The 7,688-nt window shown below is 39.7% G+C and overlaps 1 protein-coding gene across 1 annotated transcript in view; it reads right to left on the bottom strand.

Annotated features, from left to right (window-relative positions):
• Positions 1-5,816: 5,816 nt before the first annotated feature.
• LOC104944586 (endoplasmic reticulum mannosyl-oligosaccharide 1,2-alpha-mannosidase) overlaps positions 5,817-7,688 on the bottom strand; it is a gene marked incomplete at its 5' end in the record, with an annotated part of 10,760 nt that continues 8,888 nt past the window's right edge. Inside the window, one exon of the mRNA XM_010770143.1 lies at positions 5,817-7,669. The remainder of the gene's footprint in view (positions 7,670-7,688) is intronic.

The raw sequence follows: 7,688 nt of genomic DNA, 5'->3' as shown, positions 1-7,688 counted from the left end.
ATGAGTCATAAACACGACAGGATACCCTAAACACAGGCTGGAAAGTATTTCACTGCATCTCACGTTGAAATAAGCTTTTTTCTGGGAAAACATGGATAAAATCCTAAAATATATGTGTTACATTCTAAGCAATTGTGCCATGATGTACCTAGGTAACACTGAGGAGCCTAAGTAATATAGCCAGCAACAAAAAGCTTTAAGAATAAAACTGTTTTTGCTGACCATAGCATCACTGCTGGGTATGAGCATGGTCAGACGTGTATTCTGTTGAAGCTGTAAAAACACTCGACAGTGATTTAACGGTGTCCTGAAACACCCTGGAGTGCACTTGACATCAGTGTAAATTAATAGCTACTTTACCACTTTCGCACCGTTGCAAAAAATGTTATCATCAACTTGATGATAACACTTTTTGCAACGGTTCGATGACATAGGCTTGATGACATCAAGCCACCCTGTGTCAGTGGCCTTAGGTCTGAAGCTGTGAGTATAAACAAATGACGTGTCTATTATTGCACAGATAGCCATTCTGGTTTTACACATTACACACTGCTAATTAAGTTAACCCTTCCAGAGGGTTGCTGAACTAATAGCTCTACTGTGTCATCTGTCTCTCTGCCCAGAGCCATGGTTAACCCCTGACTCCACCTCATGTTGCGTTTATCCCTGCTTTGCTCATGTGCAACCAGTCGGTTCTAAGCATCTTGAAACTCGCCCTGATAAAAATAAAAACAGGCACGAAAAAGGATCAGAAGTTACAATTGAATCAGAACCGGCCTTGCCTTGTACAAGCTTGCACGTATTTGGCCCAATGGCTAAACAATTTCCTTATGGCAATCAACGTAAGAAAATGACAATGGCTACATTCTGATTGGCGAACTAAGAACTCTTTCTTGAGTACTATAACTACACTTTACAACAGAGTATCACGCTAGTGTTGAACATCGGAGTACCACAGGGTTATGTGCTTAGCCCCCTCCTGTTTATGCTATACTCAGACGACTGTAACTCTCAACATAAAGAATACTCTGTTAAAAGTTTGTGGCATCAAAACCTTTATTGTCTGGATTACAAACAACAACGAGGCTCATTTTAGGTTGCTGGGAATTCTCATCAAAAACACCCTGACACGGTCATACTACTACATCTCAAGCCTAATAAAAATAAAGCTCAGAAATGGCAGAAGAATTCCTGTTAAGTTTTTATAGAAGAACAAAAGAGACATAATACAATAGATTGAGATGTGCACAACCTACAACTGTAGGGCTCTGTATGATTAAAACTAGCCGAAACATCATTGGTGGTTGTTCCCTGTGTTGTAGAATGACAATAAACAAACATTTAAGCCATTGTAATTGTCGAAAATGAGACTGTAAACATGAGTTTTTTTGCACATTTTGTAAGTAAAAAATCACAAAAGGTCCTGAAAGATACTCGGAAAGGCATATTTTCTTCCGACTTCAAATCCAACCTAAACATCCCCTACAGGCAGTGAGACACACATTGCCAATTGTAGACCATGTGCAACATTATCTCAAGGCAACACTCACAAAGTTTGAATACATCTGCGAAAATACGAAGCTCTTCATAAAACATTTTTTCAGCCAATCTGTTGGCAAAAATCGTAGTGACAGTTTGTGCCTTCAGTGTGAAAATCTTTTTAATTCCCCCCTTGGGCAACAATTAATTCCAGAAAGTTTATTCCTCATATTCAATTGGAAGAAAGATGCTGCTTTAAGCCTTAAGCTAACCCTCAGTGCCAAACAGATTACTACAATACTCCACACAGCATCCCATAGGTCAACAGCAGCCATGTAACATTTTTGGAATATCTCTAAAAAGAACCTGGATATGCTATCTGTAGTACCCCTTTAGAAACCACTTCAGCATGATAACACTTCATTCAGGTTTCTGAACATTGTTCACTCATACAGAGCTTAACAACTGAGATGGTGAGAAAGAAAATAAGAAAATATAAAAAAGCTCCCAGGTATTCCGGACCAAATATATCATACTATAATATATGATAAGTCATTCTGTCTGCACAGCACTTAGGGAACCTAAAGTTAAACAGATGTTAGTTTTGGCATCAGATTGATGCAAATATATCCACAGTGTAATACGATACACTCAAATATTATATAAACTATTCTATATTTCACATAATGAACCTGCTGGTTGATGCGAAGGAAGCTGACATTTTCACGTTGAAAGACTTCCATGCAAGACGTGGCAATATGTCAGCCAGGGGAACATGATGCCGAAAATCTATAGGTTGGAGTAAATTGAAAAGGCCCTTGGCGACTGGGCATCGTTTAAGCTCTGCCTCTCTGCCAAGCAGCGCTGGGAGATTTATTTGCAGTATTTTAACCGCTGCTTATACAGCCACCTTGTGTCTTTTACCTCCTTGAAATAATAAACCAATCTTATGTTTGTATGGATTTACAGAACTGGCTGGTATTAAGTAGATGGGAAACACAAAATAGAAACAGATAGTATATTAATAAATAATATACCCATCTTCAAGTCAGACAATCCCAGGGTGTTACCTCCTGCCTTCATTGCTGCAGTTTGGTTTACACTGATGGAAGTACAAGTGAAGCCATAACAGGGCGGCAAGGTAATCTGACGGTTAGCTTAGCACTGTGTTTAAATGTCAAGGCAAACTGCGTGTACATGTCATTCATAAGAAAATACACTAATATAGAAAATTAGGGGTGGAACAAATATGGATACACTTGAGTATTGCAAAATTATGTCTTGTGTTTTCTGTATGGATTCTCGAAAACACTATCTGCAAAGGTAAAAATCCCTGTGTTCCTCCAGAGGGAGTTTCTCTCCCCCCCAGTTCCTGAAACAACTCCATTGGACTCCTTTGTTTACTTCCGTAACATAATGACTTCACCATGTGACACTCGTGTTTTTATTGGCTAACGCTCCAACACATTGTATGTTTTGACATCAATGTTTTAATCAATTAAAAAGTATTGCACAACAAGTCCAACTATGATGTTGGATGTTACAGGGAATGTAATCATTGCAAATGCAGACCCCAGTGTTCTGATTGCATGAAAAATAAAGAAAAAAATGTGTTAGTTGCATTACAATGTGCCTGAGGGATGCCTGCAGGCTCCCCTAGCTCACTTTGGTTCTTTTAAAAAACAAAGGCTGCTAGTAGAAACACAAAACACCTGGTTATTGAGGATTTAAAATAATAGTTCAGGTAAAACATTATTAAACAACATGTAAAAGCAACCTCCGGGCCAAACTCCGGGTTCTTATATTATTTGAATCTTGAACTTGAAGTATACGCATTCATTCCAGTTAGCTGATTCTTCTGTTTTGTAATAATCAATAGAACTACAGAGCCATTAGTTATATTAAAATAACCGGCAGACAGCTATATATAGCTCAAGTAAAAAATATGACCTCAAATTAGCTGCCATTTCATATAGAATCCATGCATTTGCTCGCGCTTGGAAGACCAGCTTGAGAAAAATTGAATTGAATTACGCAATTTGATCCTAACATCTTGATCGTCTTTTCTTATGAATTCTCTCCTTTACCTTGTGATGTTTTATATGTACAGTATATGATAGGGGTTAGGGATATACTTTTGTTATCACCTTTTTAGACCACAGCTCCCAGTTAAACAGTGGTACAAGCTGGTATTTACTGTAGGGCTGCTGAGACTTCAGAGCACAGGTGTAACACTGGATTGTCCTGGACAGATCCAGTTTCCTCCTGAATATAGAAGCAGATATATTAGTCTGCATCCTTAGGTCACTGAGTAACTGAAGGTGTTCAGATAATAGGGTTTACCTGAGGCTCCATGCTGCAGGGCAGTGATGCTCTGTCTCCATGGCTACAGAAGCTGCATGTCGGTCTGCGACTGGTTTTCATCCCCGGTTAAAACGACAGCTTTGCTCCACATCCAGAACCGCAGTCCAAATCTCTCCCAATGTCCCTGCTGTATCTCTGCAGGGGGGTGAGTTCCTACCCAGTCACATCATCAGTTGTTGTGACAGTTCTACAGCTTTGAACATGTCTGGGACTGGTGGGAGAAAAAACCCATAATAAGTTGTTTATGGAGGCGTGTGGCGCAGTGGATAGAGCGTTGGTGTTTGGAGCAAGGGAGCACAGGTTCAAACCCCACTGCAGTCAGCATGTCGTTGTGTCCCTGAGACACTTCACCCCAAATTGCTCCTGTGGAGATTGCCCACAGTATTGAGTATGTAAGTCACTTTGGATAAAAGCGTCTAACATGTAATGTTTATGTTACTAACATTGTCTAATAATATGGCTCTTATTATTAGACAATGTTAGTAACATAAACATTACATGTTCTCAACACTTTTCTAGCACCTGTTACCTTAGTAATCAAGTATATATTAGTTGTTGTTTGTGTTTTTGCCATACTCACCCCCTCAGCAGTGACAGATCCACACTCGGGGGCTTCAGGTCCCCGTTCTCTCTTCAGAGGACATCAGACTGCCTGTCACTCACTGGGTTTGGGAAAAAGAAGCCTGTCTGCAGAGAGGTGCCTCTCATTAAAAATGGATCCAAACAGGTAGAGCAGCTCCTTCACTAGCGCTAGTTGAGCTGCAAGAGGACACCCACTGTAGAGGAACCCCTCCCCCACCCTCTCCCTCAGGGAGCCTATACACCTCGATACAGGAGGCCTTGAAGAGCAGCACATCATTAGCTCCGTTTGCCAGCTGGAGGTGATGTCTTCCACTCTGCAGCAGGTCCCTTGCTGGTGGGGTTAGCAGGACAGATTCTGCACAAGGTGTACTTCTCTTTGAGCCGTTTGAAATCACTCTGTTCCAAAGTTGTAGAGTAACTGGAGGCAGGAAAAGCTGCACAGATGATGTTCTGAGACACCTCCTGGTAAAGTGCTGTGTGCCGTGACAAAAGTATAACTTGAAGGTGCTGTGATTGTTAAACTCGGCTCTTGGGGTGTTGGCCAGGTTCCCGGAGGTTCTGCTCAGATGGTCGCGAGGTCTTCCAGCAGTACGACAACAGGTGCTCTCCTTTTTTGGTCAGGTAGAAAACAACGCACTGTCATAAGTTCTTAACAAAAAGCATGAGGGGATCACATTGAACATTATATAGAAACAATGTGTTTTTCTGTTGCTTTTCTGTACAGATCTTTAGAGTTAGAAGTCCAGGCAAAACATTTTCGGTATGGAAATGAAATGATTGTTAAAAAAAATTCCATTAAAACGTATAAACTCTTATGTCTCTTTACGAAATGAGCCTTATTATATTAACAGTAAAACCAATCTGAAACGCCTCAATGATTTTGCTGCTGGTGCAATACTATGCGCTGTGTTGCACTGTCTGAAGATGAAAGACCTGTCCTGCCAGACCCTGCTTTGTGTATTAAATCAATGTTTAAAGTGTGTAGACAGACAGGGGTTGTTGCTGCTGCTGCCCCCTGGTGTTGGAGCACTGATTATATCTCGTATATTCAAATTTATTCAAAGGGGGTTTGATTGATGATTGTTGAACATGTCATTCAAACACTATAGGCATTGCTCTGCAGCTAAAACAGCCGACACTCCCAAAGGAATTTGAATTTATTGAGGTTTGGACACACTCTTGTGAAACCATTTCTCCTTGGACCTCGCTTAAGACCGTGAAACATGGATGCCTACAAGGAGAGAGACAGCCAGAAAACATGCATCCTGCAACCATTTGTAAAATAGTAAATGGCAATATTGGATGGAGATCTGGAAATAGTTTGAATGTTCTTCAGGTTTATCAAAAATGAAAGCAAAATGTATTATTCACATCAAAATGAAGTCCAAACCCTTCGTTGAAAATCTTTATTCAAAAATGGTGTAACCAGGAGGACAGTTTGCATTTGGTGAACTTTGCAATAAGCCACAACTTGAGTTACAAAGTGCTCCATCGACATCTGTACAGTGAACATGGATTTGTATATAGGACAGATAAAAGACAAGAACTATGAAAAGTGCATCATCATGAGAAACTGCCAAACTGTATCCGCTCTGAAAAGAAAATAACCCAATAAAATAACCACTTAAATGAAAATGAATACAGGCGTGTCAGCATGTCTCCAAAGCAGATGAGTTATCAACTTGCAGGCCAACAAACTGGATCTGTCATCATGCAGAGAAGGCTTTTATCTTTAGCATGGCTCAATGAGGGTATTGAACCAGCAACAATTATATTATCCATGTCTTTGGCCCCTGTGTCTAAAACGGATTCACAATGCTGCGGTTCTTTCACCCACATCCTGTAGAAGAGTAGAGTTGTCATGTTGCTATGGCTTGGATTCAGTCATAATTACATCATTTGTCAGATTTAGCCAATAAGCTTATTTAAGATAGGAAAAACTAAAAGCTTCTTACCAAAAGTACATCCTTGTGTTTCACAAAACCTTTGAAATTCTAATACAACTTCAAGAATCAATGTACCACTTTTATATATTAAAAAGGTTCTAGACAGCCCAATTTCCGTAAAGTGAAAGAACCATCCGTGCAATAATAATCAGAACTTGAAATGGAAAGCAAAGTGAATGAAATAGCTTCTGTGGGAGCTCTCTGTGGAGCTAAGTGAGCCATTTCACGTCTTTTATCTTTTCCGTTACAATCAGCCTCGTAACACAAAATAGTAATCATGAATATCTGTCGTAAAGGCGGATTTGTGCTAATGAAAAGAGAGGCAATCGTATACAGAGAGCAGAGCATTTAACAAAGTGAAAACTCTGAAAGTCACTGCCTTTTTCATTTCATAGTAAAGCAGCTTTTTATCTGATCCTTTCTGCGTTCTGACTCCACAGATTCTAGATCCCTCGTGGATTCAGGATATACAACAACTCTCAGGTTTAACAATCTTCCTTCCTTCATTTTCATAAACATTAAAAAAAAACAAATTCAGATCAAGCAAAAAAACGAAGCTGTGGTTGTCCAAAAACATTTAACATGACATCAGTGAGCCACACTTTTGCACTGGGTTCCTTCATTACCATCAAACACACACTGTGGTTCATCTTGAGTTGATCTCACATATACAAAATACACAAATAGAGAACATGTGTATTAATCTTACACTGTAAATAGAGCCCAACAAATATGATGTTCTCCTGTTTGAGTAAGGTTTGATAGAAACTAGTGTCAAGCTGTTATAGGGAATTCCTAAGCCTTTAAAAATAATAGTTGACGACATATTTTGTGTTATGTTTTTGAAGATGAATATCTTCAGTAGGAACAAAGGGTCTTGGGGTACATTCCCTCAAACGGGTTGAAGAAGTCAGAGTATTAAGAGTCTGACCAACATCATTTTTTCTTTGTGGGCAATAAGAAATATTGGAATACCGCCATAATAAGTAAAAAAGGCTTCTGGCAGATTATCTTTTTGTAAAATGCTATTGAGAATTCAACACTCTCACCAAATTGAAATTGGTTTAAGAGGTATGGCTGATTTCCAAAGAGTGTTTGAGTTTGGCTTGTTCACCCACGTGTGTGACTTTAGTATTTACTCACAACGCCTCCAGCCACTTTTAGATTTTCCTCCTTAAAGTAACAAAATCCATTTACACTACATTAGATGATACAGGGCCTCATGACAGTTACAGGGCCTCATGACAGTCACAGGGCCTCATGACAGTCACAGGGCCTCATCATGAGAGTTACAGGGCCTCATCATGAGAGTCACAG

The sequence above is a fragment of the Notothenia coriiceps genome, unplaced genomic scaffold (genome assembly GCF_000735185.1).
Source record: "Notothenia coriiceps isolate Sejong01 unplaced genomic scaffold, NC01 NC01_scaffold00008428, whole genome shotgun sequence".
NCBI classification, from domain to species: domain Eukaryota; kingdom Metazoa; phylum Chordata; class Actinopteri; order Perciformes; family Nototheniidae; genus Notothenia; species Notothenia coriiceps.
Note: the sequence above shows the minus strand (reverse complement) of the source record. Positions and strands in the feature narration are given on the sequence as shown.